General features: G+C 36.5%; 7 non-coding genes across 7 annotated transcripts; 6 read left to right on the top strand and 1 right to left on the bottom strand.

Moving 5' to 3' along the window:
• Window positions 1–3,979: 3,979 nt before the first annotated feature.
• On the bottom strand, window positions 3,980–4,051 carry TRNAI-UAU (transfer RNA isoleucine (anticodon UAU)). Its single transcript has one exon. It is a non-coding gene; the product is annotated as a tRNA-Ile (tRNA).
• A 174-nt stretch (window positions 4,052–4,225) lies between these two features.
• Window positions 4,226–4,299, top strand: TRNAN-GUU (transfer RNA asparagine (anticodon GUU)). The gene has a single exon. It is a non-coding gene; the product is annotated as a tRNA-Asn (tRNA).
• A 10,508-nt stretch (window positions 4,300–14,807) lies between these two features.
• TRNAN-GUU (transfer RNA asparagine (anticodon GUU)) lies at window positions 14,808–14,881 on the top strand. Its single transcript has one exon. It is a non-coding gene; the product is annotated as a tRNA-Asn (tRNA).
• A 912-nt stretch (window positions 14,882–15,793) lies between these two features.
• On the top strand, window positions 15,794–15,867 carry TRNAN-GUU (transfer RNA asparagine (anticodon GUU)). Its single transcript has one exon. It is a non-coding gene; the product is annotated as a tRNA-Asn (tRNA).
• A 5,789-nt stretch (window positions 15,868–21,656) lies between these two features.
• Window positions 21,657–21,730, top strand: TRNAN-GUU (transfer RNA asparagine (anticodon GUU)). Its single transcript has one exon. It is a non-coding gene; the product is annotated as a tRNA-Asn (tRNA).
• Window positions 21,731–22,642: 912 nt separating this feature from the next.
• Window positions 22,643–22,716, top strand: TRNAN-GUU (transfer RNA asparagine (anticodon GUU)). The gene has a single exon. It is a non-coding gene; the product is annotated as a tRNA-Asn (tRNA).
• A 2,904-nt stretch (window positions 22,717–25,620) lies between these two features.
• TRNAN-GUU (transfer RNA asparagine (anticodon GUU)) lies at window positions 25,621–25,694 on the top strand. The gene has a single exon. It is a non-coding gene; the product is annotated as a tRNA-Asn (tRNA).
• Window positions 25,695–26,002: the final 308 nt, after the last annotated feature.

Below are 26,002 nucleotides of genomic sequence, written 5' to 3'. Positions count from 1 at the left end.
TTATTGGTTTAATCAACAAATAATTATAAAAAAAAAAGATAGAACTGAGCCAAAATATTAATCTCAGTTTTGTATTGGTTTAATCAACAAATAATTATAAAAAACAAAGATAGCAGAGGATGGTTTCGATCCATCGACCTCTGGGTTATGGGCCCAGCACGCTTCCGCTGCGCAACTCTGCTAATCATATATACAGATTTAGCTCCTGAAAGTTTACCTCTTGACAAGAAAGTACCAATTTGTTTTTTTTGTTCTTCAATTGAGGAAGAGTTTTACAAAAGATCTCCAGATGTTGGCCTTTTACATATATTTCAATAAATCATTTTTAGATCACTAATTTGATACAACTTTAGAGGGGTCTCTGTGGCGCAATCGATTAGCGCATTCGGCTGTTAACCGAAAGGTTGGTGGTTCAATCCCACCCAGGGTCGTAATTTACTTTTTGGTCACATTTTGGAGAACTAGATGTTGACAAGTTAAAACATTAAATCACCTCTTGTGGTATAGTGTTCCTGATCTTAAGTCACAGAAGCTCCTGAAAGCTTCACTCTTCATCAGAAAGTACCAATGTTTCTCCTCTGTTCTTTAGTAGATAAAGAATCTTACAAAAGCTCTTTAAAATAATGACCATTAAATCTATGTCTAGGAATTTTTTTATGGTACTAACTTGAATCTAGTCTTATTTTGTTAACTTGGAACAATCAGTCAGCACATTTGGTTTCTATCTCAAAGGTTTGTGGTTTAATCCCACCCAGGGATATTTTTGACCTTGTGATCATATTTTGAAGAACCTTAGGTAGACAAGTTAAAACATAAAACCACCTCTTGTTATGCAGTATATCTAGACTTCTCTGATACAATTCCTCTTAAAAGTAGTTAATTAGGTAAGTTTTTAGGAAACCATTGAAGCACATTTTAGTGTTTGTACCAATGTGTTTCTTTGTTCTTTAATGGATGAACAGTTTTACTAAATCTCTTTTTTTAACATAATAAAAAAGATAGAACTGAGCCAAAATATTAATCTCAGTTTTGTATTGGTTTAATCAACAAATAATTATAAAAAAAACAAAGATAGCAGAGGATGGTTTCGATCCATCGACCTCTGGGTTATGGGCCCAGCACGCTTCCGCTGCGCCACTCTGCTAATCATATACACAGCTTCAGCTCCTGAAAGCTTACCTCTTGACAAGAAAGTACCAATTTGTTTTTTTTTGTTCTTCAACGGAGGAAGAGTTTTACAAAAGATCTCCAGATGTTGGCCTTTTACACATATTTCAATAAATCATTTTTAGATCACTAATTTGATACTACTTTAGAGGGGTCTCTGTGGTGCAATCGGTTAGCGCGTTCGGCTGTTAACCGAAAGGTTGGTGGTTCAATCCCACCCAGTGGACGTAATCGACTTTTTGGTCACATTTTGGAGAACTAGATGTTGACAAGTTAAAACATTAAATCACCTCTTGTGGTATAGTGTTCCTGATCTTAAGTCACAGAAGCTCCTGAAAGCTTCACTCTTCATCAGAAACTACCAATGTTTCTCCTCTGTTCTTCAGTAGATAAAGAATCTTACAAAAGCTCTTTAAAATAATGACTATTAAATCTATGTCTAGGAATTTTTTTATGGTACTAACTTGAATCTAGTCTTATTTTGTTGACTTGGAACAATCAGTCAGCACATTTGGATTCTATCTCAAAGGTTTGTGGTTTAATCCCACCAAGGGATATTTTTGACCTTGTGATCATATTTTGAAGAACCTTAGGTAGACAAGTTAAAACCACCTCTTGTTATGCAGTATAACACATAAAACCACCTCTTGTTATGCAGTATATCTAGACTTCTCTTATACAATTCCTCTTAAAAGTAGTTAATTAGGTAAGTTTTTAGGAAACCATTGAAGCACCTTTTAGTGTTTGTACCAATGTGTTTCTTTGTTCTTTAATGGATGAACAGTTTTACTAAATCTCTTTTTTAACATAATAAAAAAGAGAGAACTGAGCCAAAATATTAATCTCAGTTTTGTATTGGTTTAATCAACAAATAATTATAAAAAAACAAAGATAGCAGAGGATGGTTCCGATCCATCGACCTCTGGGTTATGGGCCCAACACGCTTCTGCTGCGCCACTCTGCTAATCATATAAACAGCTTCAGCTCCTGAAAGCTTACCTCTTGACAGAAAGTACCAATTTGTTTTTTTGTTCTTCAATGGAGGAAGAGTTTTACAAAAGATCTCCAGATGTTGGCCTTTTACACATATTTCAATAAATCATTTTTAGATCACTAATTTGATACAACTTTAGAGGGGTCTCTGTGGCGCGTTCGGCTGTTAACCGAAAGGTTGGTGGTTCAATCCCACCCAGGGACGTAATCGACTTTTTGGTCACATTTTGGAGAACTAGATGTTGACAAGTTAAAACATTAAATCACCTCTTGTGGTATAGTGTTCCTGATCTTAAGTCACAGAAGCTCCTGAAAGCTTCACTCTTCATCAGAAAGTACCAATGTTTCTCCTCTGTTCTTCAGTAGATAAAGAATCTTACAAAAGCTCTTTAAAATAATGACTATTAAATCTATGTCTAGGAATTTTTTTATGGTACTAACTTGAATCTAGTCTTATTTTGTTGACTTGGAACAATCAGTCAGCACATTTGGTTTCTATCTCAAAGGTTTGTGGTTTAATCCCACCCAGGGATATTTTTGACCTTGTGATCATATTTTGAAGAACCTTAGGTAGACAAGTTAAAACATAAAACCACCTCTTGTTATGCAGTATATCTAGACTTCTCTGATACAATTCCTCTTAAAAGTAGTTAATTAGGTAAGTTTTTTAGGAAAACATTGAAGCACATTTTAGTGTTTGTACCAATGTGTTTCTTTGTTCTTTAATGGATGAACAGTTTTACTAAATCTCTTTTTTAACATAATAAAAAAGATAGAACTGAGCCAAAATATTAATCTCAGTTTTGTATTGGTTTAATCAACAAATAATTATAAAAAAAACAAAGATAGCAGATGATGGTTTCGATCCATAGACCTCTGGGTTATGGGCCCAGCACGCTTCCGCTGCGCCACTCTGCTAATCATATAAACCGCTTCAGCTCCTGAAAGCTTACCTCTTGACAAGAAAGTACCAATTTGTTTTTTTGTTCTTCAATGGAGGAAGAGTTTTACAAAAGATCTCCAGATGTTGGCCTTTTACACATATTTCAATAAATCATTTTTAGATCACTTATTTGATACAACTTTAGAGGGGTCTCTGTGGCGCGTTCGGCTGTTAACCGAAAGGTTGGTGGTTCAATCCCACCCAGGGACGTAATCGACTTTTTGGTCACATTTTGGAGAACTAGATGTTGACAAGTTAAAACATTAAATCACCTCTTGTGGTATAGTGTTCCTGATCTTAAGTCACAGAAGCTCCTGAAAGCTTCACTCTTCATCAGAAAGTACCAATGTTTCTCCTCTGTTCTTCAGTAGATAAAGAATCTTACAAAAGCTCTTTAAAATAATGACTATTAAATCTATGTCTAGGAATTTTTTTATGGTACTAACTTGAATCTAGTCTTATTTTGTTGACTTGGAACAATCAGTCAGCACATTTGGTTTCTATCTCAAAGGTTTGTGGTTTAATCCCACCAAGGGATATTTTTGACCTTGTGATCATATTTTGAAGAACCTTAGGTAGACAAGTTAAAACCACCTCTTGTTATGCAGTATAACACATAAAACCACCTCTTGTTATGCAGTATATCTAGACTTCTCTGATACAATTCCTCTTAAAAGTAGTTAATTAGGTAAGTTTTTTAGGAAACCATTGATGCACATTTTAGTGTTTGTACCAATGTGTTTCTTTGTTCTTTAATGGATGAACAGTTTTACTAAATCTCTTTTTTAACATAATAAAAAAGATAGAACTGAGCCAAAATATTAATCTCAGTTTTGTATTGGTTTAATCAACAAATAATTATAAAAAAAACAAAGATAGCAGAGGATGGTTTCGATCCATCGACCTCTGGGTTATAGGCCCAGCACGCTTCCGCTGCGCCACTTTGCTAATCATATAAACAGCTTCAGCTCCTGAAAACTTACCTCTTGACAAGAAAGTACCAATTTGATTTTTTGTTCTTCAATGGAGGAAGAGTTTTACAAAAGATCTCCAGATGTTGGCCTTTTACACATATTTCAATAAATCATTTTTAGATCACTAATTTGATACAACTTTAGAGGGGTCTCTGTGGCGCAATCGGTTAGCGCGTTCGGCTGTTAACCGAAAGGTTGGTGGTTCAATCCCACCCAGGGACGTAATCGACTTTTTGGTCACATTTTGGAGAACTAGATGTTGACAAGTTAAAAAATTAAATCACCTCTTGTGGTATAGTGTTCCTGATCTTAAGTCACAAAAGCTCCTGAAAGCTTCACTCTTCATCAGAAAGTACCAATGTTTCTCCTCTGTTCTTCAGTAGATAAAGAATCTTACAAAAGCTCTTTAAAATAATGACTATTAAATCTATGTCTAGGAATTTTTTTATGGTACTAACTTGAATCTAGTCTTATTTTGTTGACTTGGAACAATCAGTCAGCACATTTGGTTTCTATATCAAAGGTTTGTGGTTTAATCCCACCCAGGGATATTTTTGACCTTGTGATCATATTTTGAAGAACCTTAGGTAGACAAGTTAAAACATAAAACCTCCTCTTGTTATGCAGTATATCTAGACTTCTCTGATACAATTCCTCTTAAAAGTAGTTCATTATGTAAGTTTTTAGGAAACCATTGAAGCACATTTTAGTGTTTGTACCAATGTGTTTCTTTGTTCTTTAATGGATGAACAGTTTTACTAAATCTCTTTTTTTAACATAATAAAAAAGATAGAACTGAGCCAAAATATTAATCTCAGTTTTTTATTGGTTTAATCAACAAATAATTATAAAAAAAAAAGATAGAACTGAGCCAAAATATTAATCTCAGTTTTGTATTGGTTTAATCAACAAATAATTATAAAAAACAAAGATAGCAGAGGATGGTTTCGATCCATCGACCTCTGGGTTATGGGCCCAGCACGCTTCCGCTGCGCAACTCTGCTAATCATATATACAGATTTAGCTCCTGAAAGTTTACCTCTTGACAAGAAAGTACCAATTTGTTTTTTTTGTTCTTCAATTGAGGAAGAGTTTTACAAAAGATCTCCAGATGTTGGCCTTTTACATATATTTCAATAAATCATTTTTAGATCACTAATTTGATACAACTTTAGAGGGGTCTCTGTGGCGCAATCGATTAGCGCATTCGGCTGTTAACCGAAAGGTTGGTGGTTCAATCCCACCCAGGGTCGTAATTTACTTTTTGGTCACATTTTGGAGAACTAGATGTTGACAAGTTAAAACATTAAATCACCTCTTGTGGTATAGTGTTCCTGATCTTAAGTCACAGAAGCTCCTGAAAGCTTCACTCTTCATCAGAAAGTACCAATGTTTCTCCTCTGTTCTTTAGTAGATAAAGAATCTTACAAAAGCTCTTTAAAATAATGACCATTAAATCTATGTCTAGGAATTTTTTTATGGTACTAACTTGAATCTAGTCTTATTTTGTTAACTTGGAACAATCAGTCAGCACATTTGGTTTCTATCTCAAAGGTTTGTGGTTTAATCCCACCCAGGGATATTTTTGACCTTGTGATCATATTTTGAAGAACCTTAGGTAGACAAGTTAAAACATAAAACCACCTCTTGTTATGCAGTATATCTAGACTTCTCTGATACAATTCCTCTTAAAAGTAGTTAATTAGGTAAGTTTTTAGGAAACCATTGAAGCACATTTTAGTGTTTGTACCAATGTGTTTCTTTGTTCTTTAATGGATGAACAGTTTTACTAAATCTCTTTTTAAACATAATAAAAAAGATAGAACTGAGCCAAAATATTAATCTCAGTTTTGTATTGGTTTAATCAACAAATAATTATAAAAAAAAAAAGATAGCAGCGGATGGTTTCGATCCATCGACCTCTGGGTTATGGGCCCAGCACGCTTCCGCTGCGCCACTCTGCTAATCATATAAACAGCTTTAGCTCCCGAAAGCTTACCTCTTGACAAGAAAGTACCAATTTGTTTTTTGGTTCTTCAACGGAGGAAGAGTTTTACAAAAGATCTCCAGATGTTGGCATTTTACACATATTTCAATAAATCATTTTTAGATCACTAATTTGATAAAACTTTAGAGGGGTCTCTGTGGCGCAATCGGTTAGTGCGTTCGGCTGTTAAACGAAAGGTTGGTGGTTCAATCCCACCCAGGGACGTAATCGACTTTTTGGTCACATTTTGGAGAACTAGATGTTGACAAGTTAAAACATTAAATCACCTCTTGTGGTATAGTGTTCCTGATCTTAAGTCACAGAAGCTCCTGAAAGCTGCACTCTTCATCAGAAAGTACCAATGTTTCTCCTCTGTTCTTCAGTAGATAAAGAATCTTACAAAAGCTCTTTAAAATAATGACTATTAAATCTATGTCTAGGAATTTTTTTATGGTACTTGTGAGGTTAGCAAACTGACCGTAAGACTGTAATTATGATATTTTATTAGGTGTAGTAATTAATGTACTATTTTAGTCCATCTGTACCCTCTTATTCTCCATAGATGTTTCTATCCCCCAAATCTGTGTGTATTTCCAGATCATATAGTATTAGGCTGTAGAACTCCACAGTAATTAATGTACATTTTAGGTCTCTTGTTCACTGCAGATGTTTCTATCCCCCATATCTGTGTGTACCATAGTATTAGATGCTGTTAAGCAAATATGGTCGGACAGGAAATACCCAGGAAAGAATTCACCAAAAGGTTATGTCCAATTACCATACTTTTGTTCCTGCTATCACAGGAGGGTGGTAGCTGAGGGACAATCTTCACAGGGGGTGATCCAATTCCCCTGCTATCAACAGGAAATGTTCACAGGGGGTAATCAGGACATAATGTAATCAGACTGTGTTTTGTATCTTGTGTTGACACTGCTCTGCATATCTCTGGCCCCTTCCAGACTTTCTGGGGCCTGACCCAGCAGGGGGGGGGGGGGCAGCAGAAGTACCGGGGAGGGGGGATAAACCTGACTTGAATCCACCAATAGAGATTGAGTGCAAGCCCACTGATGGTATGGAGACGCGTGGGAATTTAGAAGTTTTTAAAATGACTGGCACACAAGCCAGAGAGAGAATTTGATGGACTGTCCTGGACTAAGAGGTTATGCTCTGTCTAGGTATCGTGTGGACTTATCTGCTATCACTGCTGTGTGGAATAAGTGATAGTTTCGTTATTTGGACTGTGATGCTACAAGGACTTTGCTACCCGGATGTTTTTATGCTACCATTTGAATCTTTTTCCTGTCTTCATCTACATGTGTGTGCTGTGATAAAAATAAACCATATTTTGGTTTCATCTGCTCGGTGTCTGAGTGATTGAAGAACCCCGTATCTTCACATTTGGCGGCAGCGACAGTGGGATCATTCAGACACCAACCATCGAGCACAGAAAGCACAGAGAACAGAGGATCAGACCGTATGTAAGGAAACGGAAAATGCAATAAGGTGATGTTCAGCAAGTGAGCAGGTGTCATTCCTGTGGAAAGGGAAAATGTTTCCAAGGAAAGAAAATCCATGCCTCAAGACCCCTGAAGCAGAGGAGCTCAGGGATGGAGGTTCTTCAGTGTATCGGCAGGCTGGGAAGCCGGATCTGTTATTTATTGTCAGAAAAATGCAGTATATCTGGGAGTACTGGGAAGAAGCTCAGCAGATGATCAGCGGGTGGAGAGTATCCAGCATACAGGTCAAGTTGTGTTACCTGGGGGATGCATTCCTGCACTGTAAAGGTGAGGCCACCTCGTGGAATCTGCTGGGGGAGCCAGAGTTTGTAGAATTTACAGAGGAAGTGATTGCTACAGTTACCCAGATGCTACAAAGAGGAAAATATTCTGAGGCTGAAGGACAAGTCCAGAATAAATTGATGCCCCAGATAGAACCAGAGGAAAGGTCTAGAAGGGGGCTACTGCAATCTGGGCAGACAACCGAGGGGTCTGCCACGGAATTAATTGTTACCGCAAGAGAAGGGTCGTTGTCAGGGGGGCCCCTAACTGCCCTTGAAGAAATGAGTATGGAGGAGCTGATAGCAGAATGTCAGCTGCGAGGTATACCCATCCAATCCTGCACTCGCGGGGAAATCCTTCAGCAGATCCTTCATGATCAGGGAGATCCTACAAATGCATTTGCTGATTATCGGGCATGGATCCTCCATTTCGGTGCACAGTTGAGTGTGTGGGAACAATTGCAGTGTCTGGAGGAGTGCTTCGTGGTGGCAGAGGAAGAGGCGATTGATCGCGGGCTCCTGGATACCCCAGCATGGCAAGATCAGTGTCGCAGGGGGCGTGATGAAAGGCACCGTTTGCAACTGCTTCTCCCCCATCCTAGGGAGGAAGCTGCTCAGTGTTCTCTGCAGGGGGAGGTTATCCCCAACGTGAAGGAAGTGAGGCCTCTGAGCCAGGCACCCTGGGAGGAGCTGCACTACAGCTTCTCTTTTACTGAGGTGGGAGATGCAGAATTATTAACCTGCTGCCAGGGGATCTATGAGGACTGCGTCCAGGAGGAGATCACCGTGGTTAGAGGAGTATATGACAACATCCAGGCCACAAGCATACCAGTCGCAGATGATGTCGTGCTTCAGGCTGCCCAGCATATTCAGCTGGGGAACGTGGTTATCCTGGAGACTGAGGACTGCGCAGAGGAAGCGGCAGGTGAGACCCAGGCTTTTGAGGGGGTAGGACTGGCCGTGGACCAGCTTGCCCTGCAGCCACCAGCGGCATTGTTCCTGATGGAGGGTCCCTTCTCAGCCCTGGGCATTGAGACCAAATGCTATAGTGAAAATTGCCATGCCCCTAGTTTGGGTTTGAGGGAGGAAGGATGTGACAGAGTGGCGGAAGTGCCAGGGCCAGAGCTCCGATATTGGGCTGCCGTTTGGCAGATGTTCCTTGGGCAAGAGGGGAAGGTGGAAACTGCTCCCTGCCCCATTGTGCCAGAGGCAAAAATATTAGCACACCCTATAGGTGTGCCCGGTGTGAAAGTTTACGATGTTGCAGAGGGGGGGGTACCCAACATTTGAGGATGGGGGATTGCTAACTCACTTGTTAGTTAACATGCATAACTTATATTGTGATATTGCCCTTGCTGCTTCTGCAAACCAGCCACCTTTTACAAGATGGGTTTGGTATGATGTAACTCTGTGGGACTCAGGTGGTAGATCCAAACCTCAGATTCTCTGCATCCCACTACAGGTTGTTATTGGTTCCAGAACAACTTGGTACAGGAACTAAAATAGTAGGGGAAGGAATGTGAGGTTAGCAAACTGACCGTAAGATTGTAATTATGATATTTTATTAGGTGTAGTAATTAATGTACTATTTTAGTCCGTCTGTACCCTCTTATTCTCCATAGATGTTTCTATCCCCCAAGTCTGTGTGTATTTCCAGATCATATAGTATTAGGCTGTAGAACTCCACAGTAATTAATGTACATTTTAGGTCTCTTGTTCACTGCAGATGTTTCTATCCCCCATATCTGTGTGTACCATAGTATTAGATGCTGTTAAGCAAATATGGTCGGACAGGAAATACCCAGGAAAGAATTCACCAAAAGGTTATGTCCAATTACCATACTTTTGTTCCTGCTATCACAGGAGGGTGGTAGCTGAGGGACAATCTTCACAGGGGGTGATCCAATTCCCCTGCTATCAACAGGAAATGTTCACAGGGGGTAATCAGGACATAATGTAATCAGACTGTGTTTTGTATCTTGTGTTGACACTGCTCTGCATATCTCTGGCCCCTTCCAGACTTTCTGGGGCCTGACCCAGCAGGGTGGGGGCAGCAGCAGTACCTGGGAGGGGGGATAAACCTGACTTGAATCCACCAATAGAGATTGAGTGCAAGCCCACTGATGGTATGGAGACGCGTGGGAATTTAGAAGTTTTTAAAATGACTGGCACACAAGCCAGAGAGAGAATTTGATGGACTGTCCTGGACTACGAGGTTATGCTCTGTCTAGGTATCGTGTGGACTTATCTGCTATCACTGCTGTGTGGAATAAGTGATAGTTTCGTTATTTGGACTGTGATGCTACAAGGACTTTGCTACCCGGATGTTTTTATGCTACCATTTGAATCTTTTTCCTGTCTTCATCTACATGTGTGTGCTGTGATAAAAATAAACCATATTTTGGTTTCATCTGCTCGGTGTCTGAGTGATTGAAGAACCCCGTATCTTCACAGTACTAACTTGAATCTAGTCTTATTTTGTTGACTTGGAACAATCAGTCAGCACATTTGGTTTCTATCTCAAAGGTTTGTGGTTTAATCCCACCCAGGGATATTTTTGACCGTGTGATCATATTTTGAAGAACCTTAGGTAGACAAGTTAAAACATAAAACCACCTCTTGTTATGCAGTATATCTAGACTTCTCTGATACAATTCCTCTTAAAAGTAGTTAATTACGTAAGTTTTTAGGAAACCATTGAAGCACATATTAGTGTTTGTACCAATGTGTTTCTTTGTTCTTTAATGGATGAACAGTTTTACTAAAACTCTTTTTTAACATAATAAAAAAGATAGAACTGAGCCAAAATATTAATCTCAGTTTTGTATTGGTTTAATCAACAAATAATTATAAAAAAAACAAAGATAGCAGAGGATGGTTTCGATCCATCGACCTCTGGGTTATGGGCCCAGCACGCTTCCGCTGCGCCACTCTGCTAATCATATAAACAGCTTCAGCTCCTGAAAGCTTACCTCTTGACAAGAAAGTACCAATTTGTTTTTTTGTTCTTCAATGGAGGAAGAGTTTTACAAAAGATCTCCAGATGTTGGCCTTTTACACATATTTCAATAAATCATTTTTAGATCACTAATTTGATACAACTTTAGAGGGGTCTCTGTGGCGCGTTCGGCTGTTTACCGAAAGGTTGGTGGTTCAATACCACCCAGGGACGTAATCGACTTTTTGGTCACATTTTGGAGAACTAGATGTTGACAAGTTAAAACATTAAATCACCTCTTGTGGTATAGTGTTCCTGATCTTAAGTCACAGAAGCTCCTGAAAGCTTCACTCTTCATCAGAAAGTACCAATGTTTCTCCTCTGTTCTTCAGTAGATAAAGAATCTTACAAAAGCTCTTTAAAATAATGACTATTAAATCTATGTCTAGGAATTTTTTTATGGTACTAACTTGAATCTAGTCTTATTTTGTTGACTTGGAACAATCAGTCAGCACATTTGGTTTCTATCTCAAAGGTTTGTGGTTTAATCCCACCCAGGGATATTTTTGACCTTGTGATCATATTTTGAAGAACCTTAGGTAGACAAGTTAAAACATAAAACCACCTCTTGTTATGCAGTATATCTAGACTTCTCTGATACAATTCCTCTTAAAAGTAGTTAATTAGGTAAGTTTTTTAGGAAACCATTGAAGCACATTTTAGTGTTTGTACCAATGTGTTTCTTTGTTCTTTAATGGATGAACAGTTTTACTAAATCTCTTTTTTAACATAATAAAAAAGATAGAACTGAGCCAAAATATTAATCTCAGTTTTGTATTGGTTTAATCAACAAATAATTATAAAAAAAACAAAGATAGCAGAGGATGGTTTCGATCCATCGACCTCTGGGTTATGGGCCCAGCACGCTTCCGCTGCGCCACTCTGCTAATCATATACACAGCTTCAGCTCCTGAAAGCTTACCTCTTGACAAGAAAGTACCAATTTGTTTTTTTTTGTTCTTCAACGGAGGAAGAGTTTTACAAAAGATCTCCAGATGTTGGCCTTTTACACATATTTCAATAAATCATTTTTAGATCACTAATTTGATACTACTTTAGAGGGGTCTCTGTGGTGCAATCGGTTAGCGCGTTCGGCTGTTAACCGAAAGGTTGGTGGTTCAATCCCACCCAGTGGACGTAATCGACTTTTTGGTCACATTTTGGAGAACTAGATGTTGACAAGTTAAAACATTAAATCACCTCTTGTGGTATAGTGTTCCTGATCTTAAGTCACAGAAGCTCCTGAAAGCTTCACTCTTCATCAGAAAGTACCAATGTTTCTCCTCTGTTCTTCAGTAGATAAAGAATCTTACAAAAGCTCTTTAAAATAATGACTATTAAATCTATGTCTAGGAATTTTTTTATGGTACTAACTTGAATCTAGTCTTATTTTGTTGACTTGGAACAATCAGTCAGCACATTTGGATTCTATCTCAAAGGTTTGTGGTTTAATCCCACCAAGGGATATTTTTGACCTTGTGATCATATTTTGAAGAACCTTAGGTAGACAAGTTAAAACCACCTCTTGTTATGCAGTATAACACATAAAACCACCTCTTGTTATGCAGTATATCTAGACTTCTCTGATACAATTCCTCTTAAAAGTAGTTAATTAGGTAAGTTTTTAGGAAACCATTGAAGCACCTTTTAGTGTTTGTACCAATGTGTTTCTTTGTTCTTTAATGGATGAACAGTTTTACTAAATCTCTTTTTTAACATAATAAAAAAGAGAGAACTGAGCCAAAATATTAATCTCAGTTTTGTATTGGTTTAATCAACAAATAATTATAAAAAAACAAAGATAGCAGAGGATGGTTTCGATCCATCGACCTCTGGGTTATGGGCCCAGCACGCTTCTGCTGCGCCACTCTGCTAATCATATAAACAGCTTCAGCTCCTGAAAGCTTACCTCTTGACAGAAAGTACCAATTTGTTTTTTTGTTCTTCAATGGAGGAAGAGTTTTACAAAAGATCTCCAGATGTTGGCCTTTTACACATATTTCAATAAATCATTTTTAGATCACTAATTTGATACAACTTTAGAGGGGTCTCTGTGGCGCGTTCGGCTGTTAACCGAAAGGTTGGTGGTTCAATCCCACCCAGGGACGTAATCGACTTTTTGGTCACATTTTGGAGAACTAGATGTTGACAAGTTAAAACATTAAATCACCTCTTGTGGTATAGTGTTCCTGATCTTAAGTCACAGAAGCTCCTGAAAGCTTCACTCTTCATCAGAAAGTACCAATGTTTCTCCTCTGTTCTTCAGTAGATAAAGAATCTTACAAAAGCTCTTTAAAATAATGACTATTAAATCTATGTCTAGGAATTTTTTTATGGTACTAACTTGAATCTAGTCTTATTTTGTTGACTTGGAACAATCAGTCAGCACATTTGGTTTCTATCTCAAAGGTTTGTGGTTTAATCCCACCCAGGGATATTTTTGACCTTGTGATCATATTTTGAAGAACCTTAGGTAGACAAGTTAAAACATAAAACCACCTCTTGTTATGCAGTATATCTAGACTTCTCTGATACAATTCCTCTTAAAAGTAGTTAATTAGGTAAGTTTTTTAGGAAAACATTGAAGCACATTTTAGTGTTTGTACCAATGTGTTTCTTTGTTCTTTAATGGATGAACAGTTTTACTAAATCTCTTTTTTAACATAATAAAAAAGATAGAACTGAGCCAAAATATTAATCTCAGTTTTGTATTGGTTTAATCAACAAATAATTATAAAAAAAACAAAGATAGCAGACGATGGTTTCGATCCATAGACCTCTGGGTTATGGGCCCAGCACGCTTCCGCTGCGCCACTCTGCTAATCATATAAACCGCTTCAGCTCCTGAAAGCTTACCTCTTGACAAGAAAGTACCAATTTGTTTTTTTGTTCTTCAATGGAGGAAGAGTTTTACAAAAGATCTCCAGATGTTGGCCTTTTACACATATTTCAATAAATCATTTTTAGATCACTTATTTGATACAACTTTAGAGGGGTCTCTGTGGCGCGTTCGGCTGTTAACCGAAAGGTTGGTGGTTCAATCCCACCCAGGGACGTAATCGACTTTTTGGTCACATTTTGGAGAACTAGATGTTGACAAGTTAAAACATTAAATCACCTCTTGTGGTATAGTGTTCCTGATCTTAAGTCACAGAAGCTCCTGAAAGCTTCACTCTTCATCAGAAAGTACCAATGTTTCTCCTCTGTTCTTCAGTAGATAAAGAATCTTACAAAAGCTCTTTAAAATAATGACTATTAAATCTATGTCTAGGAATTTTTTTATGGTACTAACTTGAATCTAGTCTTATTTTGTTGACTTGGAACAATCAGTCAGCACATTTGGTTTCTATCTCAAAGGTTTGTGGTTTAATCCCACCAAGGGATATTTTTGACCTTGTGATCATATTTTGAAGAACCTTAGGTAGACAAGTTAAAACCACCTCTTGTTATGCAGTATAACACATAAAACCACCTCTTGTTATGCAGTATATCTAGACTTCTCTGATACAATTCCTCTTAAAAGTAGTTAATTAGGTACGTTTTTTAGGAAACCATTGAAGCACATTTTAGTGTTTGTACCAATGTGTTTCTTTGTTCTTTAATGGATGAACAGTTTTACTAAATCTCTTTTTTAACATAATAAAAAAGATAGAACTGAGCCAAAATATTAATCTCAGTTTTGTATTGGTTTAATCAACAAATAATTATAAAAAAAACAAAGATAGCAGAAGATGGTTTCGATCCATCGACCTCTGGGTTATGGGCCCAGCACGCTTCCGCTGCGCCACTTTGCTAATCATATAAACAGCTTCAGCTCCTGAAAACTTACCTCTTGACAAGAAAGTACCAATTTGATTTTTTGTTCTTCAATGGAGGAAGAGTTTTACAAAAGATCTCCAGATGTTGGCCTTTTACACATATTTCAATAAATCATTTTTAGATCACTAATTTGATACAACTTTAGAGGGGTCTCTGTGGCGCAATCGGTTAGCGCGTTCGGCTGTTAACCGAAAGGTTGGTGGTTCAATCCCACCCAGGGACGTAATCGACTTTTTGGTCACATTTTGGAGAACTAGATGTTGACAAGTTAAAAAATTAAATCACCTCTTGTGGTATAGTGTTCCTGATCTTAAGTCACAGAAGCTCCTGAAAGCTTCACTCTTCATCAGAAAGTACCAATGTTTCTCCTCTGTTCTTCAGTAGATAAAGAATCTTACAAAAGCTCTTTAAAATAATGACTATTAAATCTATGTCTAGGAATTTTTTTATGGTACTAACTTGAATCTAGTCTTATTTTGTTGACTTGGAACAATCAGTCAGCACATTTGGTTTCTATCTCAAAGGTTTGTGGTTTAATCCCACCAAGGGATATTTTTGACCTTGTGATCATATTTTGAAGAACCTTAGGTAGACAAGTTAAAACCACCTCTTGTTATGCAGTATAACACATAAAACCACCTCTTGTTATGCAGTATATCTAGACTTCTCTGATACAATTCCTCTTAAAAGTAGTTAATTAGGTAAGTTTTTTAGGAAACCATTGAAGCACATTTTAGTGTTTGTACCAATGTGTTTCTTTGTTCTTTAATGGATGAACAGTTTTACTAAATCTCTTTTTTAACATAATAAAAAAGATAGAACTGAGCCAAAATATTAATCTCAGTTTTGTATTGGTTTAATCAACAAATAATTATAAAAAAAACAAAGATAGCAGAGGATGGTTTCGATCCATCGACCTCTGGGTTATGGGCCCAGCACGCTTCCGCTGCGCCACTTTGCTAATCATATAAACAGCTTCAGCTCCTGAAAACTTACCTCTTGACAAGAAAGTACCAATTTGATTTTTTGTTCTTCAATGGAGGAAGAGTTTTACAAAAGATCTCCAGATGTTGGCCTTTTACACATATTTCAATAAATCATTTTTAGATCACTAATTTGATACAACTTTAGAGGGGTCTCTGTGGCGCAATCGGTTAGCGCGTTCGGCTGTTAACCGAAAGGTTGGTGGTTCAATCCCACCCAGGGACGTAATCGACTTTTTGGTCACATTTTGGAGAACTAGATGTTGACAAGTTAAAAAATTAAATCACCTCTTGTGGTATAGTGTTCCTGATCTTAAGTCACAGAAGCTCCTGAAAGCTTCACTCTTCATCAGAAAGTACCAATGTTTCTCCTCTGTTCTTCAGTAGATAAAGAATCTTACAAAAGCTCTTTAAAATAATGACTATTAAATCTATGTCTAGGAATTTTTTTATGGTACTAACTTGAATCTAGTCTTATTTTGTTGACTTGGAACAATCAGTCAGCACATTTGGTTTCTATATCAAAGGTTTGTGGTTTAATCCCACCCAGGGATATTTTTGACCTTGTGATCATATTTTGAAGAACCTTAGGTAGACAAGTTAAAACATAAAACCTCCTCTTGTTATGCAGTATATCTAGACTTCTCTGATACAATTCCTCTTAAAAGTAGTTCATTATGTAAGTTTTTAGGAAACCATTGAAGCACATTTTAGTGTTTGTACCAATGTGTTTCTTTGTTCTTTAATGGATGAACAGTTTTACTAAATCTCTTTTTTTAACATAATAAAAAAGATAGAACTGAGCCAAAATATTAATCTCAGTTTTTTATTGGTTTAATCAACAAATAATTATAAAAAAAAAAGATAGAACTGAGCCAAAATATTAATCTCAGTTTTGTATTGGTTTAATCAACAAATAATTATAAAAAACAAAGATAGCAGAGGATGGTTTCGATCCATCGACCTCTGGGTTAGGGGCCAAGACCGCTTCCGCTGCGCAACTCTGCTAATCATATATACAGATTTAGCTCCTGAAAGTTTACCTCTTGACAAGAAAGTACCAATTTGTTTTTTTTGTTCTTCAATGGAGGAAGAGTTTTACAAAAGATCTCCAGATGTTGGCCTTTTACATATATTTCAATAAATCATTTTTAGATCACTAATTGGATACAACTTTAGAGGGGTCTCTGTGGCGCAATCGATTAGCGCATTCGGCTGTTAACCGAAAGGTTGGTGGTTCAATCCCACCCAGGGACGTAATTTACTTTTTGGTCACATTTTGGAGAACTAGATGTTGACAAGTTAAAACATTAAATCACCTCTTGTGGTATAGTGTTCCTGATCTTAAGTCACAGAAGCTCCTGAAAGCTTCACTCTTCATCAGAAAGTACCAATGTTTCTCCTCTGTTCTTTAGTAGATAAAGAATCTTACAAAAGCTCTTTAAAATAATGACCATTAAATCTATGTCTAGGAATTTTTTTATGGTACTAACTTGAATCTAGTCTTATTTTGTTGACTTGGAACAATCAGTCAGCACATTTGGTTTCTATCTCAAAGGTTTGTGGTTTAATCCCACCCAGGGATATTTTTGACCTTGTGATCATATTTTGAAGAACCTTAGGTAGACAAGTTAAAACATAAAACCACCTCTTGTTATGCAGTATATCTAGACTTCTCTGATACAATTCCTCTTAAAAGTAGTTAATTAGGTAAGTTTTTTAGGAAAACATTGAAGCACATTTTAGTGTTTGTACCAATGTGTTTCTTTGTTCTTTAATGGATGAACAGTTTTACTAAATCTCTTTTTTAACATAATAAAAAAGATAGAACTGAGCCAAAATATTAATCTCAGTTTTGTATTGGTTTAATCAACAAATAATTATAAAAAAAACAAAGATAGCAGAGGATGGTTTCGATCCATCGACCTCTGGGTTATGGGCCCAGCACGCTTCTGCTGCGCCACTCTGCTAATCATATACACAGCTTCAGCTCCTGAAAGCTTACCTCTTGACAAGAAAGTACCAATTTGTTTTTTTTTGTTCTTCAACGGAGGAAGAGTTTTACAAAAGATCTCCAGATGTTGGCCTTTTACACATATTTCAATAAATCATTTTTAGATCACTAATTTGATACTACTTTAGAGGGGTCTCTGTGGTGCAATCGGTTAGCGCGTTCGGCTGTTAACCGAAAGGTTGGTGGTTCAATCCCACCCAGTGGACGTAATCGACTTTTTGGTCACATTTTGGAGAACTAGATGTTGACAAGTTAAAACATTAAATCACCTCTTGTGGTATAGTGTTCCTGATCTTAAGTCACAGAAGCTCCTGAAAGCTTCACTCTTCATCAGAAACTACCAATGTTTCTCCTCTGTTCTTCAGTAGATAAAGAATCTTACAAAAGCTCTTTAAAATAATGACTATTAAATCTATGTCTAGGAATTTTTTTATGGTACTAACTTGAATCTAGTCTTATTTTGTTGACTTGGAACAATCAGTCAGCACATTTGGTTTCTATCTCAAAGGTTTGTGGTTTAATCCCACCCAGGGATATTTTTGACCTTGTGATCATATTTTGAAGAACCTTAGGTAGACAAGTTAAAACATAAAACCACCTCTTGTTATGCAGTATATCTAGACTTCTCTGATACAATTCCTCTTAAAAGTAGTTAATTAGGTAAGTTTTTTAGGAAACCATTGAAGCACATTTTAGTGTTTGTACCAATGTGTTTCTTTGTTCTTTAATGGATGAACAGTTTTACTAAATCTCTTTTTTAACATAATAAAAAAGATAGAACTGAGCCAAAATATTAATCTCAGTTTTGTATTGGTTTAATCAACAAATAATTATAAAAAAAACAAAGATAGCAGAGGATGGTTTCGATCCATCGACCTCTGGGTTATGGGCCCAGCACGCTTCCGCTGCGCCACTCTGCTAATCATATACACAGCTTCAGCTCCTGAAAGCTTACCTCTTGACAAGAAAGTACCAATTTGTTTTTTTTTGTTCTTCAACGGAGGAAGAGTTTTACAAAAGATCTCCAGATGTTGGCCTTTTACACATATTTCAATAAATCATTTTTAGATCACTAATTTGATACTACTTTAGAGGGGTCTCTGTGGTGCAATCGGTTAGCGCGTTCGGCTGTTAACCGAAAGGTTGGTGGTTCAATCCCACCCAGTGGACGTAATCGACTTTTTGGTCACATTTTGGAGAACTAGATGTTGACAAGTTAAAACATTAAATCACCTCTTGTGGTATAGTGTTCCTGATCTTAAGTCACAGAAGCTCCTGAAAGCTTCACTCTTCATCAGAAAGTACCAATGTTTCTCCTCTGTTCTTCAGTAGATAAAGAATCTTACAAAAGCTCTTTAAAATAATGACTATTAAATCTATGTCTAGGAATTTTTTTATGGTACTAACTTGAATCTAGTCTTATTTTGTTGACTTGGAACAATCAGTCAGCACATTTGGATTCTATCTCAAAGGTTTGTGGTTTAATCCCACCAAGGGATATTTTTGACCTTGTGATCATATTTTGAAGAACCTTAGGTAGACAAGTTAAAACCACCTCTTGTTATGCAGTATAACACATAAAACCACCTCTTGTTATGCAGTATATCTAGACTTCTCTGATACAATTCCTCTTAAAAGTAGTTAATTAGGTAAGTTTTTAGGAAACCATTGAAGCACCTTTTAGTGTTTGTACCAATGTGTTTCTTTGTTCTTTAATGGATGAACAGTTTTACTAAATCTCTTTTTTAACATAATAAAAAAGAGAGAACTGAGCCAAAATATTAATCTCAGTTTTGTATTGGTTTAATCAACAAATAATTATAAAAAAACAAAGATAGCAGAGGATGGTTTCGATCCATCGACCTCTGGGTTATGGGCCCAGCACGCTTCTGCTGCGCCACTCTGCTAATCATATAAACAGCTTCAGCTCCTGAAAGCTTACCTCTTGACAGAAAGTACCAATTTGTTTTTTTGTTCTTCAATGGAGGAAGAGTTTTACAAAAGATCTCCAGATGTTGGCCTTTTACACATATTTCAATAAATCATTTTTAGATCACTAATTTGATACAACTTTAGAGGGGTCTCTGTGGCGCGTTCGGCTGTTAACCGAAAGGTTGGTGGTTCAATCCCACCCAGGGACGTAATCGACTTTTTGGTCACATTTTGGAGAACTAGATGTTGACAAGTTAAAACATTAAATCACCTCTTGTGGTATAGTGTTCCTGATCTTAAGTCACAGAAGCTCCTGAAAGCTTCACTCTTCATCAGAAAGTACCAATGTTTCTCCTCTGTTCTTCAGTAGATAAAGAATCTTACAAAAGCTCTTTAAAATAATGACTATTAAATCTATGTCTAGGAATTTTTTTATGGTACTAACTTGAATCTAGTCTTATTTTGTTGACTTGGAACAATCAGTCAGCACATTTGGTTTCTATCTCAAAGGTTTGTGGTTTAATCCCACCCAGGGATATTTTTGACCTTGTGATCATATTTTGAAGAACCTTAGGTAGACAAGTTAAAACATAAAACCACCTCTTGTTATGCAGTATATCTAGACTTCTCTGATACAATTCCTCTTAAAAGTAGTTAATTAGGTAAGTTTTTTAGGAAAACATTGAAGCACATTTTAGTGTTTGTACCAATGTGTTTCTTTGTTCTTTAATGGATGAACAGTTTTACTAAATCTCTTTTTTAACATAATAAAAAAGATAGAACTGAGCCAAAATATTAATCTCAGTTTTGTATTGGTTTAATCAACAAATAATTATAAAAAAAACAAAGATAGCAGACGATGGTTTCGATCCATAGACCTCTGGGTTATGGGCCCAGCACGCTTCCGCTGCGCCACTCTGCTAATCATATAAACCGCTTCAGCTCCTGAAAGCTTACCTCTTGACAAGAAAGTACCAATTTGTTTTTTTGTTCTTCAATGGAGGAAGAGTTTTACAAAAGATCTCCAGATGTTGGCCTTTTACACATATTTCAATAAATCATTTTTAGATCACTTATTTGATACAACTTTAGAGGGGTCTCTGTGGCGCGTTCGGCTGTTAACCGAAAGGTTGGTGGTTCAATCCCACCCAGGGACGTAATCGACTTTTTGGTCACATTTTGGAGAACTAGATGTTGACAAGTTAAAACATTAAATCACCTCTTGTGGTATAGTGTTCCTGATCTTAAGTCACAGAAGCTCCTGAAAGCTTCACTCTTCATCAGAAAGTACCAATGTTTCTCCTCTGTTCTTCAGTAGATAAAGAATCTTACAAAAGCTCTTTAAAATAATGACTATTAAATCTATGTCTAGGAATTTTTTTATGGTACTAACTTGAATCTAGTCTTATTTTGTTGACTTGGAACAATCAGTCAGCACATTTGGTTTCTATCTCAAAGGTTTGTGGTTTAATCCCACCAAGGGATATTTTTGACCTTGTGATCATATTTTGAAGAACCTTAGGTAGACAAGTTAAAACCACCTCTTGTTATGCAGTATAACACATAAAACCACCTCTTGTTATGCAGTATATCTAGACTTCTCTGATACAATTCCTCTTAAAAGTAGTTAATTAGGTAAGTTTTTTAGGAAACCATTGAAGCACATTTTAGTGTTTGTACCAATGTGTTTCTTTGTTCTTTAATGGATGAACAGTTTTACTAAATCTCTTTTTTAACATAATAAAAAAGATAGAACTGAGCCAAAATATTAATCTCAGTTTTGTATTGGTTTAATCAACAAATAATTATAAAAAAAACAAAGATAGCAGAAGATGGTTTCGATCCATCGACCTCTGGGTTATGGGCCCAGCACGCTTCCGCTGCGCCACTTTGCTAATCATATAAACAGCTTCAGCTCCTGAAAACTTACCTCTTGACAAGAAAGTACCAATTTGATTTTTTGTTCTTCAATGGAGGAAGAGTTTTACAAAAGATCTCCAGATGTTGGCCTTTTACACATATTTCAATAAATCATTTTTAGATCACTAATTTGATACAACTTTAGAGGGGTCTCTGTGGCGCAATCGGTTAGCGCGTTCGGCTGTTAACCGAAAGGTTGGTGGTTCAATCCCACCCAGGGACGTAATCGACTTTTTGGTCACATTTTGGAGAACTAGATGTTGACAAGTTAAAAAATTAAATCACCTCTTGTGGTATAGTGTTCCTGATCTTAAGTCACAGAAGCTCCTGAAAGCTTCACTCTTCATCAGAAAGTACCAATGTTTCTCCTCTGTTCTTCAGTAGATAAAGAATCTTACAAAAGCTCTTTAAAATAATGACTATTAAATCTATGTCTAGGAATTTTTTTATGGTACTAACTTGAATCTAGTCTTATTTTGTTGACTTGGAACAATCAGTCAGCACATTTGGTTTCTATCTCAAAGGTTTGTGGTTTAATCCCACCAAGGGATATTTTTGACCTTGTGATCATATTTTGAAGAACCTTAGGTAGACAAGTTAAAACCACCTCTTGTTATGCAGTATAACACATAAAACCACCTCTTGTTATGCAGTATATCTAGACTTCTCTGATACAATTCCTCTTAAAAGTAGTTAATTAGGTAAGTTTTTTAGGAAACCATTGAAGCACATTTTAGTGTTTGTACCAATGTGTTTCTTTGTTCTTTAATGGATGAACAGTTTTACTAAATCTCTTTTTTAACATAATAAAAAAGATAGAACTGAGCCAAAATATTAATCTCAGTTTTGTATTGGTTTAATCAACAAATAATTATAAAAAAAACAAAGATAGCAGAGGATGGTTTCGATCCATCGACCTCTGGGTTATGGGCCCAGCACGCTTCCGCTGCGCCACTTTGCTAATCATATAAACAGCTTCAGCTCCTGAAAACTTACCTCTTGACAAGAAAGTACCAATTTGATTTTTTGTTCTTCAATGGAGGAAGAGTTTTACAAAAGATCTCCAGATGTTGGCCTTTTACACATATTTCAATAAATCATTTTTAGATCACTAATTTGATACAACTTTAGAGGGGTCTCTGTGGCGCAATCGGTTAGCGCGTTCGGCTGTTAACCGAAAGGTTGGTGGTTCAATCCCACCCAGGGACGTAATCGACTTTTTGGTCACATTTTGGAGAACTAGATGTTGACAAGTTAAAAAATTAAATCACCTCTTGTGGTATAGTGTTCCTGATCTTAAGTCACAGAAGCTCCTGAAAGCTTCACTCTTCATCAGAAAGTACCAATGTTTCTCCTCTGTTCTTCAGTAGATAAAGAATCTTACAAAAGCTCTTTAAAATAATGACTATTAAATCTATGTCTAGGAATTTTTTTATGGTACTAACTTGAATCTAGTCTTATTTTGTTGACTTGGAACAATCAGTCAGCACATTTGGTTTCTATATCAAAGGTTTGTGGTTTAATCCCACCCAGGGATATTTTTGACCTTGTGATCATATTTTGAAGAACCTTAGGTAGACAAGTTAAAACATAAAACCTCCTCTTGTTATGCAGTATATCTAGACTTCTCTGATACAATTCCTCTTAAAAGTAGTTCATTATGTAAGTTTTTAGGAAACCATTGAAGCACATTTTAGTGTTTGTACCAATGTGTTTCTTTGTTCTTTAATGGATGAACAGTTTTACTAAATCTCTTTTTTTAACATAATAAAAAAGATAGAACTGAGCCAAAATATTAATCTCAGTTTTTTATTGGTTTAATCAACAAATAATTATAAAAAAAAAAGATAGAACTGAGCCAAAATATTAATCTCAGTTTTGTATTGGTTTAATCAACAAATAATTATAAAAAACAAAGATAGCAGAGGATGGTTTCGATCCATCGACCTCTGGGTTAGGGGCCAAGACCGCTTCCGCTGCGCAACTCTGCTAATCATATATACAGATTTAGCTCCTGAAAGTTTACCTCTTGACAAGAAAGTACCAATTTGTTTTTTTTGTTCTTCAATGGAGGAAGAGTTTTACAAAAGATCTCCAGATGTTGGCCTTTTACATATATTTCAATAAATCATTTTTAGATCACTAATTGGATACAACTTTAGAGGGGTCTCTGTGGCGCAATCGATTAGCGCATTCGGCTGTTAACCGAAAGGTTGGTGGTTCAATCCCACCCAGGGACGTAATTTACTTTTTGGTCACATTTTGGAGAACTAGATGTTGACAAGTTAAAACATTAAATCACCTCTTGTGGTATAGTGTTCCTGATCTTAAGTCACAGAAGCTCCTGAAAGCTTCACTCTTCATCAGAAAGTACCAATGTTTCTCCTCTGTTCTTTAGTAGATAAAGAATCTTACAAAAGCTCTTTAAAATAATGACCATTAAATCTATGTCTAGGAATTTTTTTATGGTACTAACTTGAATCTAGTCTTATTTTGTTGACTTGGAACAATCAGTCAGCACATTTGGTTTCTATCTCAAAGGTTTGTGGTTTAATCCCACCCAGGGATATTTTTGACCTTGTGATCATATTTTGAAGAACCTTAGGTAGACAAGTTAAAACATAAAACCACCTCTTGTTATGCAGTATATCTAGACTTCTCTGATACAATTCCTCTTAAAAGTAGTTAATTAGGTAAGTTTTTTAGGAAAACATTGAAGCACATTTTAGTGTTTGTACCAATGTGTTTCTTTGTTCTTTAATGGATGAACAGTTTTACTAAATCTCTTTTTTAACATAATAAAAAAGATAGAACTGAGCCAAAATATTAATCTCAGTTTTGTATTGGTTTAATCAACAAATAATTATAAAAAAAACAAAGATAGCAGAGGATGGTTTCGATCCATCGACCTCTGGGTTATGGGCCCAGCACGCTTCTGCTGCGCCACTCTGCTAATCATATACACAGCTTCAGCTCCTGAAAGCTTACCTCTTGACAAGAAAGTACCAATTTGTTTTTTTTTGTTCTTCAACGGAGGAAGAGTTTTACAAAAGATCTCCAGATGTTGGCCTTTTACACATATTTCAATAAATCATTTTTAGATCACTAATTTGATACTACTTTAGAGGGGTCTCTGTGGTGCAATCGGTTAGCGCGTTCGGCTGTTAACCGAAAGGTTGGTGGTTCAATCCCACCCAGTGGACGTAATCGACTTTTTGGTCACATTTTGGAGAACTAGATGTTGACAAGTTAAAACATTAAATCACCTCTTGTGGTATAGTGTTCCTGATCTTAAGTCACAGAAGCTCCTGAAAGCTTCACTCTTCATCAGAAACTACCAATGTTTCTCCTCTGTTCTTCAGTAGATAAAGAATCTTACAAAAGCTCTTTAAAATAATGACTATTAAATCTATGTCTAGGAATTTTTTTATGGTACTAACTTGAATCTAGTCTTATTTTGTTGACTTGGAACAATCAGTCAGCACATTTGGATTCTATCTCAAAGGTTTGTGGTTTAATCCCACCAAGGGATATTTTTGACCTTGTGATCATATTTTGAAGAACCTTAGGTAGACAAGTTAAAACCACCTCTTGTTATGCAGTATAACACATAAAACCACCTCTTGTTATGCAGTATATCTAGACTTCTCTGATACAATTCCTCTTAAAAGTAGTTAATTAGGTAAGTTTTTAGGAAACCATTGAAGCACCTTTTAGTGTTTGTACCAATGTGTTTCTTTGTTCTTTAATGGATGAACAGTTTTACTAAATCTCTTTTTTAACATAATAAAAAAGAGAGAACTGAGCCAAAATATTAATCTCAGTTTTGTATTGGTTTAATCAACAAATAATTATAAAAAAACAAAGATAGCAGAGGATGGTTTCGATCCATCGACCTCTGGGTTATGGGCCCAGCACGCTTCTGCTGCGCCACTCTGCTAATCATATAAACAGCTTCAGCTCCTGAAAGCTTACCTCTTGACAGAAAGTACTAATTTGTTTTTTTGTTCTTCAATGGAGGAAGAGTTTTACAAAAGATCTCCAGATGTTGGCCTTTTACACATATTTCAATAAATCATTTTTAGATCACTAATTTGATACAACTTTAGAGGGGTCTCTGTGGCGCAATCGGTTAGCGCGTTCGGCTGTTAACCGAAAGGTTGGTGGTTCAATCCCACCCAGGGACGTAATCAACTTTTTGGTCACATTTTGGAGAACTAGATGTTGACAAGTTAAAACATTAAATCACCTCTTGTGGTATAGTGTTCCTGATCTTAAGTCACAGAAGCTCCTGAAAGCTTCACTCTTCATCAGAAAGTACCAATGTTTCTCCTCTGTTCTTCAGTAGATAAAGAATCTTACAAAAGCTCTTTAAAATAATGACTATTAAATCTATGTCTAGGAATTTTTTTATGGTACTAACTTGAATCTAGTCTTATTTTGTTGACTTGGAACAATCAGTCAGCACATTTGGTTTCTATCTCAAAGGTTTGTG

This window comes from Crinia signifera, chromosome 3 (assembly GCF_055691185.1).
Source record: "Crinia signifera chromosome 3, ASM5569118v1, whole genome shotgun sequence".
NCBI classification, from domain to species: Eukaryota; Metazoa; Chordata; class Amphibia; order Anura; family Myobatrachidae; genus Crinia; species Crinia signifera.
Note: the sequence above shows the minus strand (reverse complement) of the source record. Positions and strands in the feature narration are given on the sequence as shown.